The sequence below is a fragment of the Staurois parvus genome, unplaced genomic scaffold, assembly GCF_062004578.1.
Source record: "Staurois parvus isolate SC_StPar_1 unplaced genomic scaffold, SC_StPar_1.0 ptg000525l, whole genome shotgun sequence".
Lineage (NCBI taxonomy): Eukaryota > Metazoa > Chordata > Amphibia > Anura > Ranidae > Staurois > Staurois parvus.
This window is the reverse complement of record NW_028318321.1, coordinates 5933111-5946840: the sequence shown is the minus strand read 5'-3', so window position 1 is coordinate 5946840 and position 13730 is coordinate 5933111. Positions and strand designations below refer to the sequence as shown.

The window sequence follows — 13730 nt, the reverse complement described above, 5'->3', positions numbered from 1 at the left end:
TCCCTCAGACATAGCGGATCACCGATCGTGATAAAGAGCCAATGACGTAGGCTCTGCCGTGTGATCAGCTGTGTCCCAGAGGGGACATATACACTGATAATCAGGGCACTGATCATCAGTGTGGTCTATTAGTACCTATCAGTTTCACCTATCAGTGCCCATCAGTGCCGCCTATCAATGCCCATCATTGCAACCTATCAGTGCCACATATCAGTGCCCATCAGTGCCACGTATTAGTGCCCATCAGAGCTGCCTTTCAGTGCCCATCAATGATGTCTGTCAGTACCCATCAGTGCTGCCTATCAGTGCCATCTATCAGTGCCGCCTATCAGTGCCACCTCATCAGCGCACATCAATAAAGGAGAAAAATTACTTATTTACAAAATTTTATAACAGAAACTAAGAAAAACTTTTTAAAAAACATTTTCAGTCTTTTTTAGTTTGTTTAGCAAAAAATAAAAACCGGTGGTGATTAAATACCACCAAAAGAAAGCTTTCTCTGTCTCAAAAAAATTATAAAAATTTTGTTTGGGTTCAGTGTTGCATGACCGCAGAATTGTCCTTCAAAATGTGACAGCGCTGAAAACTGGCCTGGGCAGGAAGGGGGTAAAAATGCCCAGTAGGCAAGTAAGTGGTTAAAGAGAACCAGTCACCATTTAAAAAAAAAACCTCTCAGAGAACCCCTGCTAATAATTACTATTAAATACTCCTTACATTTTTAGTCAGATGGAAGAATCCCCTCCCTTACAGGTAGATACAAAGATCATTGTTGTCAATGGGTACTTATCTGAGAGGCAGAAATTGTTACTTGCTCAAGGAACCCCTAACAACCACGGGTAAACAACCTGTTTGACAAAGCTGGCTAAACAGTGTCCTTTGAGTGACAATTTTGAGTCTGCTGGGGCAGCTGACATCACATCATAAATTGTGCACCCAGCAGCAGTCTCAGGCCTTTTGGATGTCTACACAAGGTAGGTTTGTTATTTAAGGAAAATAGTGTGTATGAAATATGAATGAACATATACTGTTATGGGAAGATTGTTGCAGTAAATTACATAGAACTCCCTTTAATGTAAATTTAGGGATTTTAAGACTTTAGCATAGCTGCAGTGAGTTGGAATACATTAATAGGTCACTGGTTGCATGTCATTGCTTGTGTCCCATCATATTCATTGCTGACAGGTTTTCATGCACAGGTTGAACACAAATGGCTGCTCCTCTCGTCTGTCACCAACAGACATAATAATGTTGCTAGGCCATTCAAGGGGAAGTAGCAAGCTGAATTTCACGACTCAACTACTGCAACTCCCTCCTCACTGGCCTGCCTCGCCGCTGGCTATTCCCGCTTCAGTCGATCATTAATACGGCTGCCAGACTCATTCACCTTTCCAACCGCTCCATCTCCGACACCCCCCTCTGCCAATCCCTCCACTGGCTTCCAATTGCGCAACGGATCAAATTCAAAATTCTAACACTGATGTACAAAGCTGTCCACCATACTGCCCCGAACTACATCACTGACCTAATATCCAAGTACCGCCCAACACGCACACTCCGCTCCTCACAAGACCTCCTTCTCTCTAGTTCCCTGGTCTCCTCCTCCCACGCCCGCCTCCAGGACTTCTCCAGGGTGTCACCCATCCTCTGGAACTCCCTGCCCCAACCTTTAGGCGCACCCTGAAAACCCATCTCTTCAGGGAAGCCTACCCCACCCCCTACTAACTTTCCGACCTCCTCCATTCTTCCTACCACTCCATCCCCCACAGCTTTCTCCTCCTGTGCCACCATCCCCTCCCTCCTAGATTGTAAGCTCGAAAGAGCAGGGCCCTCAATTCCCTCATGTTTTGCATTGTATTGGTATTGTTCTGTCCCCCTTTGTAATATACAGCGCTGAGCGAACTATAGGCGCTTTATAAATACTGTATAATAATAATAATTTACATTGTAACGGATGACTTTTTTTGTACATAAAAATAATATAATGATATAGTGGCTGGTGTGAATAGGGAGAAGATTGTTTGATTGACTTTTACACGAAAAATGCTGGAATTTGCATAGTTCTATTAGAGGAAAGAACACAGAATAAGCTGGCTGCATGTAGGTAATTTGCACACTGTCTGTGTTTATATGATAGTGTTATAATGCACCATTACCTGCATAGAGGGATCTGAGCCATGTTCTAGGCAACTGTGGACAGAGCAATAAATAAGTCAATGTCAAACCATAACAATGTTTTGAGGGTGTTATATTTTGTCTACACAACCCTTTAAAATAAATTTTAGACCTTCAATGAGCCATTGCTTATTGGGGTTCCCTTATAGCATTTTGTCATCATTTTGAAAGCTGCCATTTGTTTTTTTTGTCCTTTAATACGGTAGAAATACTGCATAAAAGGGCCACATTAGAATAGTAAATGCTGATCATCATCATTCCCACAACCTCCAACTCTGTAATACATTTTTTCCAGAAAGATGTAATTTTCCCATAGCAGACATGAATTCATTGTCTTGCAGTTATTCCCCTCCATCTCTGACACCCCATCCATCATCTGCATCTATTTCTGTTCCCTGGACTGCCTACAGGAACATGCTATCATCTGCCTCTCTGATATCAGGAGGTTACAATAGCCAGCCAATTAATTGCCTTTTAATGAAATACTGTACATTAGAAGCTCAGAATGTACATTGAGGGTAAACATTTTTTTTCCTTCCAGGCTATTTTTTAAAGAAACATGAAAATTGAATTGAACCATGTCACAAAAAGTATGTGTGTGTGTATATATATATATATATATATATATATATATATTTATAATTATACTGGTCCCACATTGGCCATGTCTCCTGACTATGTACTAAAACTTGGAATTTTAACCACATTTTTCACCAAAGCCATTGTGGAAGACATTTAAAACCACTTAACGCCTGCAGGACATGCTGGATATACAGTGCCTTGAAAAAGTATTCATACCCCTTTTAATTTTCCACATTTTGTCATGTTACAACCAAAAACGTAAATGTATTTTATTGAGATTTTATGTGATAGACCAACACAAAGTGGCACATAATTGTGAAGTGGAAGGAAAATGGTAAATGGTTTTCAAACTTTTTTACAAATAAATATGTGAAAAGTGTGGCGTGCATTTGTATTCATCCCCCCTGAGCCAATACTTTGTAGAACCACCTTACCTTTCACTGCAATTACAGTTGCAAGTCTTTTTGGGTATGTCTCTACCAGCTTTGCACATCTAGAGAGTGAAATTTTTGCCCATTCTTCTTTGCAAAATAGCTCAAGCTCTGTCAGATTGAATGGAGGGTGTCAGTGAACAGCACTTTTCAAGTCTTGCCACAGATTCTCAATTGGATTTAGGTCTGGACTTTGACTGGGCCATTCTAACACATGAATATGGTTTGATCTAAACCATTCCATTGTAGCTCTGGCTGTATGTTTAGGGTAGTTGTCCTGCTGGAAGGTGAACCACGGCCCCAGTCTTAAGTTTTTTGCAGACTCTGCCAGGTTTTCTTCCAAGTTTGCCCTGTATTTGGCTCCATCCATCTTCTCATCAACTCTGACCAACTTCCCTGTCCCTGCTGAAGAAAATCATCCCCTCAACATGATGCAGCCACCACCATGTTTCACGGTGGGGATGGAGTGTTCAGGGTGATGTGCAGTGTTAATTTTCTGCCACACATAGCATTTTACTTTTAGACCAAAAAGTTAAATTTTGGTCTCATCTGACCAGAGCACCTTCTTCCACGTTTGCTGTGTCCCCCACATGGCTTCTCGTAAACTGCAAATGAGACTTCTTATGGCTTTCTTTCAACAATGTATTTCTTCTTGCCACGCTTCCATATAGGCCAGATTTGTGGATAGTTGTACTGTGGACAGATTCTCCCACTTGAGCTGTGATCTCTGCAGCTCCTCCAGTGTTACCATGGGCCTCTTAGCTACTTTTCTGATTAATGCTTTCTTTGCCCAGCCTGTCAGTTTAAGTGGATAGCCATGTGTAGGTAGGTTTGCAGTTGTGCCATATTCTTTCCATTTTTGGATGATGGATTGAACAGTGCTCTGTGAGTTGTTCAAAGCTTGGGATATTTTTAATAACCTAACCCTGCTTTAAACTTCTCCACAACTTTATCCCTGACCTGTCTGGTGTGTTCCTTGGCCTTCATGATGCTGTTTGTTCACTAATGTTCTCTAACAAACATCTGAGGGCTTCACAGAACAGCTGTATTTATACTGAGATTCAATTATACACAGGTTACTAATTAGGTGACTTCTGAAGGTAATTTGTTCTAGGGGTATCAAAGTAAAGGGGGCTGAATACAAATGCACGCCACATTTTTCAGATATTTATTTGTAAAAAATATTGAAAACCATTTATCATTTTCCTTCCGCTTCACAATTATGTGCCACTTTGTGTTGGTCTATAACAGGGGTGGCCAACCTGCGGCTCTCCAGCTGCTGCAGGACTACAAGTTCCATCATGCCTCTGCAAGTCAGTAACTTCCCATCTTTGCAATGCCTCATGGGAAATGTAGTTCCACAACAGCTGGAGAGCCACAGGTTAGCCACCCCTGGTCTATAACATGAAATCCCAATAAAATAAATTTACATTTTTGGTTATAACATGACAAAATGTGGAAAATTTCAAGGGGTATTAATACTTTTTTAAGTCACTGTACAGTAGCTTCATTTAAAACCTGCATATTTGCACTGCGGTAGCTTGCATTGTTCTTTCAAACAAGTTACAGTACACATTAAAATTTGGTAATTCACTTTGGGGATTATTTACTAAAACTGGAGCATGTCAAATCTGGTGTAGCTCTGCATAGAAACCAATCAGTTTCCAGGATTTATTGTCAGAGCTTAATTGAACAAGCTAGAAACAACAAGTTAGAAACTGATTGGCTGCCATGCACAGCTGCACCAAAAAGAGTGATTTGGTTTTAGTAAATCTCCCCCTTTGTGTCCATGTTTCCAGCACAATGCAAACGAATGCCTACAGCAGAGTTCACTAAATGGCGGACCACAGTCCGGACCCAGGCTGAGCGACAGTACTGTCTGGACCGGGGTCATGACACTTAGCAGTCTGGGTGTTCGCTCTCCCTCTCTGTTCTCTTGCCCTGCTGCCACTATCATCTTCACAGTGGGTGGGTGGGAGGTTCTGCATATCAGGACAGAGAACAGGATTTTTTTCATATTAACAAGCCGATAATTACCCACTTGTTAGTGTAATAAGGTGGGCAGCTCCCACCCTCTGTCCCAATATGCAACCCTTCCCTTCCCTGCCTGCTGTGAGGATGATAGCGGTGGCCGGGCACTGTGATGTGTAAAGGGGCACTGTGATGTGAAAAGGGTGTGTAGTTCTACCCTCATGAGGGACGCTGAGTTTTTGGCTCCCCCTAAGCTCTAGACAGCCAGGCAAAAGCATTTTCCACACTTTCATCCAAAGTCAGCAAACAATCCATGAGCTTGTTTTTTGTTATTTCATTAGGGGTTGACAACTTGGATGGGGCCTAGGAGTATACATGGGATGCCCAATGGAAATGAACAATTTGGAGGACAACTTCTTGGATGAAAATGGCAAGACTCCAGCAAAAATAACAGAGAAAAATCACAAAGAACAAATGGATCCTAGCTCTTTATTCCTTCAGGAGTGGCACTTCCCTACTGACAGATTAGCATACAGTCTTTGGTCCCCTTAAATGAATCTCCTCAGACCCCAAATGAAAATCTGTTCAACCACCTGGCTGTTTTGAGAGTATTCCAGGGCAAGGGATTCTGAGACACACAAAGAATATAGTCCCAGTGAGAACTAGTTGGGTATTGCACTTTACCACCCTCTCCCTTCTTTGACTCAAGGGGTGTTGAAGTACTCACACTGTCCTGTTCCTCTTGCTTGAAGGTGCTTTCAGGCCTTACGCTGGGCTTGTTCTTTCCCTGCTGACAGGCTGTCCTTCCCTGGTAGAGTGTGGGACAGTAGAGGTCCTTCTGTCCAGCTTCAGCCTATAGGCAGCCCCGCCTCCTCTGGGACCCCCTCCCAGGCTCCACATCAGCAGCACCTTTCTTCACTCCATCTTCCACTCCAACTCTCTCATATTTAAGGGCTGACCCAGCCACCATGCCAGGTTTCCTGCCTGGGAATTGGCCATATGCAGATCAGCCCCTTCTCATCCCTGACCATTGAGCAGGGTAAGGTATCAGAGAACTGACTTGCAGAGTCCTCAAGCCTAACCTGAAGTAACATCACTGACTCACTCCCAGGCTGACTGACCCAGGGTTCTAGCCTCTAATTAAACACAAAAAAACGATGTGCACTAGAGGGCATTACAGGAGCAAGGTGTAAAGGGGACACTGTAATGTGAAGGGGAACTGAGGACACTGTTGGACTGCTTTAAAGGGTGGACTGTGATGTGAACGGGGTCTGTGATATCACTGTATCCACAGTCTCTGTGTCCACTGTGTCGCAGTTTCCACAGTCCCTAAGGACACTAATGTAAAGAAGCATTTGTGTTGTTAAGTGTGATCATGATGTGAAGGGGGAGGGCTGAGGACAATGATGTACAAGGGTGGACTGTGATGTAAAAGGGGGCTGCGATGTGTTACAGCATGAACAGAAGATGTTGACCTCTGCCAGAAGAAAATATTACAAAGTGGACCCTCATGAATTTTAAGATCCCTGGCCTACAGTGTGCGCAAGCAACCAGGTGTACAAAGTACAAAATATATCCAAAGGTTATCAGACTGAGATTGTTCATTCAGTACAGTGCAGTACACCAACAATAGTCTGAAATATCTTGAAAGTTATGGGAGTGGCTAGTTCATATGCGTGCAGGATCACCTTTCAAATATCTGATACAATGTAATGTCTAAATATTTGCAAACAGTGGACTGTGTCAAAAAAGGTACACCATACATTAGGGTGCAAGGCACCACTAAAATGCATATGCACGTGGGGATCACTGTATTGGAAAGATCTAGTCATCCATTCACAAAGCACAGTACAAATGTCATAACTGTGCTGATGACATTTACTTCTATTAGCTTGCCATCAAATGCTTGAATATTGACAAAACTCCTATGGGAACTGCCATACATGTTTGTGATTCCCCTTAACCTATCATAATCCAATATAAAATGCTTCCTCCCATATGGGAGTATGTTATGTTATATTAAAGACCATCCTACACAGGTATGGCTTTTCCACAGAAGCTTGGCCAATACTTGGGTACTTGATGGCAAGCTAATAGATGATAATGTCAACAGCACAGTGATGGCATTTACACTATGCTTTGTGAATGGCACAGCAAAGTAAGGGGGCAAAGGCACAACGCTAGAACTGGTGTTATTTATGCACACTGTTCCGATGCAGAGGGAGCTGGAAATACATACTGGGAGCTCTCAGCAGAGCTAAACTTGAATGGAATACCCAATGCAACACACAACAATGCACCAAGAAATGTGTATTAACACATGTATGTTTTAATGCATGCATAGTATACATCAGCCTTTAACCCTTCCTGGTCTAAGCCCTAAAAACCTGCCCCTAACACCTAACGTTGAGCTTTGATTCTAACACAAGCCTAAAACATAATCATTAACACTTAATACTTACCTTTACCACTTAACCCTAACACTTTGCCTGTAAAGATACACTATCTCCAGAATAATAGTTTTTTTTATAAATTAAGGTAATGAAACATTTTAATCCACATTTTATTTATTAAAGATTTTTCAATAAACATATACAACACAAAAAAAATATAAAAGACACCCGAATCCAAAACTGATAATACCCAACAACAAAAAGAGAAAAAAAATAGATATAACAAAAATACTAAAACATTATCTTAAAGCTCACAAAAATCCTGCTTCCCTATGCACCAATATACCATTGATGTACCTCAGTTGCATAAATATTGAAACTCTGTTTGATCTGGAGAGCAAGGCCTTACCTTAGCCTTTGGTAAATTTCTTAGAAAGCTTTTAAAATTCCTGGAATGTAGACAGAGGACAGAGGAGCTAGTAGGAACCCGGAAGCAGATTATCAGGTGATCTCATTAGCACACACATCTTGCACCCATCAACTATTTTTTCACAGCATCACCGGAATCTATCCCCACGTGCTCAGGCCGCATGCAGCCCACGGGTCACCCCTGATATAATGCAAGGGCGTGCTTGATTGGATATAGAGTGATTGGATAGATGGTGTGTCCTCCTATTATATAGTTTTGGTAAATCTAAAGGAGTTGTACAGAGACTGTACAATCAGATTGTAGAGTGTATGGCCACATTTATGTACCTAACTAGTTAACTAGCTGTGCTCTCAGTGTCATTAATTGTTATTGGCACAGCAAAAACATAAACAAGCATGTGTTTTGCCACATGAAAAAACGGGTGACAAATGCAGCAAAATGTGAAGTAAAAAATGTGCAACTTGCATCACTCCAAAATGTCCCATGGGCTACTTTGCCATATGTAGTATAGCTCATTGAAATCAATGGGCTGCCTTATGTGTGTGACTGGAAGAACGAGCCAAAAAACATGCGCTCCCTCTACGCTCAGTGTGACTGGGACCTGAAACTGAAATTGGTGCGTTTACATAGAACAAAGAGGCTCTGTTCACATCTGTGTGTTTCTGAACGCATAGCAATCTGCACACTTTGCCATACATTTCAGAAATATGCTGCAAATGTACATCATGTTTGTGTTATCATTACATGTTAAAGGCACCCCAAGTGCAGCAAACGCACCATAAACTTCAGGAACGCACTATGCTCTGCTCCAAAAAAAGGTCTGGAGCTTTTCTGGGGCAATTGTTGCGTGTATAGCAGCCCATTCAAGTGAATGAGCTGCCCTATGCGTGATGAGTGAAAACGCTCCAAAACACCCAAAACAAACACATGCGGGAATGTGAATGTTCACTACATGGAGATGTAAACGGGGCCTGACACCTGAGTGCCTCTGTCCACTCCTGTACTTGTATAAAGATGGCCATGCACTATGCAATCTGACTGTACAAGCTCTGTACAATTTCCTTTAGATTTACCAGAACTGTGGAATAGGAGGACACACCTGAACAATCAGTTCAATCTGTTTCAAATCAGAACGGCCCTTGTACTACATAACTGGTGGGAGGAAAGTAGTATTGTAATGAGGGAGGTTTGGTCCAGAGTAGTGAACACATTTCATACCCTCTTCTATGATGCAACAAGGAATTGAAGGCTTCTGGGAAGTGGCCTACAGGAAGAAAATGCTGAGAGACCATCTACAGGAAATTATGCAATCTGAAAATCCGTTCAAAATCTCACAGAAACTGACAAAAAAATTACACCTCCTGGGGATGAGGTAAGTAAGAGAAAAGCAGAGAGAAAAGCCAGAAATGGCATTGGAAAAGTCTTCTATTCATTATGAAAAGTGAAATTCTGGCCGAAAAGGTGAACTTATCCTTTAACTTAACATAACACATCCTTCTGGTCAACCCCAAAAAAGCCCAGTAGTCATACAGGGTATTGGCTCCACTTTTCTGAGCTTGCAGCAGTCATCTCACACTCAACAATGATAAAAAAAGATAATAAAACTGTATTTGTAATTATAATTGACCCTCCTCAGCAATGCTTTTATTTAGAAAGTGCGGAGTTATTGGCAGCAGCAAAATAAGAAAAATCTGACACTTCCAGGTGTGTCAGATTCTTCTCTTTCTGGCTGTCCATGGCTGATACTCTACCAGTAGGCTCATATGTAAATGTGTGCTTAGGAAGTGTCTTCTGAATACAGCCTCAGTTGTGTGAGTCGACATACCTGCTGTCAGAGTCCATGGAGATATTGCCGAGGAAGAGGAGCAACATACCAGGGTTGTCTTAACATTTCCCTGCTCTATCCAAAATTAAATAGAATGTTTTGGCTCGAGGTGAACTTTAAAAGGGAGATTAGTATTTTAACCAGCAGCACACAGTTCCATCCAGTCCACTTCAAGCCTTCCATCCCCACACCACCAACTGATGGGTATCAGCTATGTGCGGTCTGTTACCCACTGACAATTATAGCACCAAACACAAAATTAGAGCCAATCACCTTCTAAAAGCCCAGGATGAATTTTATTGTTCTTTTCTGGTACAGGAAAAATCCAACGTCTCTGTTTCCACAATTAAAACATGACTATCAATTATTATGGACCCTTCAAAAGCCTATACAGCCAAGACACCTATGAAATACAATTCAAAAACATTTGATACACATATTGCTAAAATATATGTCAATGAGACCCTTGTATTGTCTTGTCTTCATTCTAATCATTTGGCATCTGAGCATACATCTGCCAGCCTTGGCAATGCGGTTAGACCATGCATGGACCAGATGCTATCAGAGAAGGCCTGAAAGAACTTTATTTTGTCTGAAAAATGGCTGTGGTTGGACAACTTTACATAAGTAAGCACTATACTTAGAACAGTGTTTTACTCCACTTAGAAATGTGTGTTATCTTAAGCAGCAAAGCCTTGCATAATGACATTGGTTTCTATTATATATGCGAAGATTTCATGTTTGTATAGAAACAAGAAAAGCTTTATTTTCTCAAGCAGAAACGGCATGCTTCATAATACTCCTTTTTATTTTAATCCATACAGGGAGAAACACATTAAGTAGATATGAGGCAGGATTAAAATGCATGAAATATCTGCAGCTCCCCTGAAATTGCTGCTCTTTAATGTTCTAAATTAAGAGAGAAGTGGCGCATGGTCTTGTCAAGTGATAATCCTGGCAGGCCAATTATTTTTAATACAGGACTGAAATAGTTTAGCATCTCACCTGGTATTTTAATCAGCCTTTAGCTAGCCATCTATAATATCTAGCTCTTTTTTGGGAAATTAGGATTCATTTAAAGAGCAATAACAGGTATCATTTAAGTTGACAGTACATGTTACAATCACACTGTATACTTTTTTTTTACTGTTTCTTAATCTGTGTAATGTGAAGGTCCACCTCAACAATCCATTCAGTTTATATCCATTTAGATTGACCCTTAGGCTTCCTTCACATGGGTTTTTACCCGCATACATAGGATTCCAGTAGCAAGAATCATCTGGTTCCTGTAGCTGGAATGACAAGTTCATGTGAATAGCAGTGGCTGCTCAGCCTGTATAAAGTGTTGACAGGCTGGCAGCGGTCCCTGTTCGCATGTACTGTAGCTACGCACTAAGCTGTGGTTAGGGATAAATGTCTGGATCAGACATCTCTCCCTAAATACAGGTTACCCTTTGGGGTGTGACCAGGGGCGCACTGACCATTTGGACATTCGGGCACTGCCCAAGGGCCCAGGGTCATTAGGGGACCCCATGAGATGCCCCTAGTACCTTTAATAGACTTTTTTGGGTGTGGTTTGAGTGTGGGTGAGGACACATGGGCCCCATGATCCTCTATTGCCCGGGGGCCCCATGAGTTGTCAGTCAGCCCCTGGGTGTGACTATACATGTGAACAGTGATGGCCTCTGTCAGACTGTCATTATTTTATGCAGGCTGAGCAGCTGCTGCCATTCTCATCCACCTGCCATTACAACTGTAGGAATCTGCTGATTCGTACAGCTAGAATCGGGTGTATGCAGGCAAGTGCCATATGAAGGGGGACTTATTTCACATAAAGGCTCTTTCACACGGGTCGGACCCGTTTAGCAGATCCGCTTGCTCAGTGAGGGATCTCTCCGCTGATCCCCACTGAGCAAGCAGATGACAACTCTGTATCCCCTTCGCTGCTGCAGAGCAGACACAGAGCTGCTTGCTCTCCTCAATGGGCGGTCAGATGAAAACGGACCGCCTGTCCGTTTTCATCCCATCCGATCTGACGGACAGAAGGGGAACTGGATCCCCATCCATCCCTTTTTGGCGGATTGAATGTCGGCGCTCCATAGAGGAGAATGGAGATTCCGATCGGGTCTGCCTGCAAAACGGGCAGGCGGACCCAATCAGAACATTTGTATGAAAGGCCCTAAGAGTTGGAAAGTCTCTAGCAGATTTCACAATCAGATTGTAACCTGATTGGTCAATTTAACTCTGAGCTACCAGTTGTGTTTGAGCTTTTAGCAGTTCAAAACTGATTACAAATTGGTTATTACAAGTGACTATCTGCCATTCACACTGTATTATTTAAAGCAATTTGATCATTGGAAAATAAAACAATTGTAGGTATAAAGTGCAGGATCTGTAGGTGCACAGCAGCAGCAGACTTTAAAGTGTTACTAAACCCACAATAGTAAAATCAGTCTGTATATGCAGTAAAGCATGCTTGTTATACTCACTGTGGACCCTAAGGGGCTAATCCTCTGCATTGTGTAAAAATGCCGTTTGACCCTGTCTTCTCTGTTCCTCCCCTTCTTCTAGTGACCCCCTCTTATCCCCTAATAACACATATCGTGTGGAGACACTCTACACATGCTCAGTTTTGTGTGCATTGCTGGAGAGATGTTCTTCCTTCTTGGGAGAGTGCATGTGATTAGCACAGGCCAATCAGCACTGTCCAGACAGAGGTCAGGGGTTCTGCATCCTCCTAGAGCAGAAAGAAAACTCCATCCAAAAACTTTAACCAGTGCTCGGCTGGGCACTGATAGAAGTCACAAGATTGCAATATACTGCTGATGAGAAAAGGTATTTAGCAGTTTATATTTACTACATTCATTGCATTTCCATGTTCTGTGTACTGTGGGAGACCAGATATAGTGAATGCAGGCTGCTGAATTTAGTAATACTTTAAGACGTCATGCGCACTAGTTTCTTCTCAATACTTTTCCGCTGACAGCAAAGCAGTGTTAAAAACACTCATAAAGCCACGTTTTTCAAACATGTTTAAATGCAGCAAGCATTTAGGCATTTATTTATTTAATTGGCCAGAATATTAATTTGAATATACATTTAGATGTGTTTTTTCTGGCCAAACAATCCTTTCCTGGATGTGGTTTTGGTGCACTAAGACTTCTGCTTCTAAACTCCCCTGCCTCTAAACGCCTATGTGTACATAGACACATAGGCTAACATAGAGAGGCATTTAGGGGCAGAATAAAAATGTCAAATGCCTGTAATACGAGCGTTTGACAGCTGCAGTGTGCTTGAGGTCTAACGGGCAGCACAGTAGCTAAATAGTTAGCACTTCTGCCTGGCAATGCTAGGGTCATTGGTTCAAATCCCAGCCATGGCACCTCCTGCCTGGAGTTTGCATGTTCTCCCTGTGCCTGTGTGGGTTTCTTCTGGGTACTCCAGTTTCCTCCCACACTCCAAAGACATGCTGGTAGGTTAATTGGATCCTGTCTAAATTGGCCGTTGAATATAAATGTGAGTTATGGACCTTAGATTGTATGCCCCTTGAGGGTTAGGGACTGATGTGAATGTACAATATATATGTAAAGTGCTGCGTAAATTGACAGCGCTATACAAGTACCTGAAATAAATATATAATAAATGTAAGTTAGGGACCTTAGATTGTACACCCCTTGAGGGTTAGGGACTGATGTGAATGTACAATATATATGTAAAGTGCTGCGTAAATTGACAGTGCTATACAAGTACCTGAAATAAATAAATAAATAGTGCTTGCTATTACGGCTGAATCCCTGGCTACTCCATCAAGGAATGTGGCTATACTTTCAGATAGGGTCAGAGCTTGCATCTTCCTTCAGCTCCCAGACTCCTGTTGGCCCACCATTATATAGTAAATGGCCAATAGGAATATGCAGTAGGTGAGA

At 42.0% G+C, this 13730-nt stretch overlaps 1 protein-coding gene across 2 annotated transcripts in view; it reads left to right on the top strand.

The window, feature by feature from the left end:
- DNTT (DNA nucleotidylexotransferase) overlaps positions 1–13730 on the top strand; it is a 432122-nt gene that overhangs the window by 318377 nt on the left and 100015 nt on the right. The window lies entirely within an intron of this gene.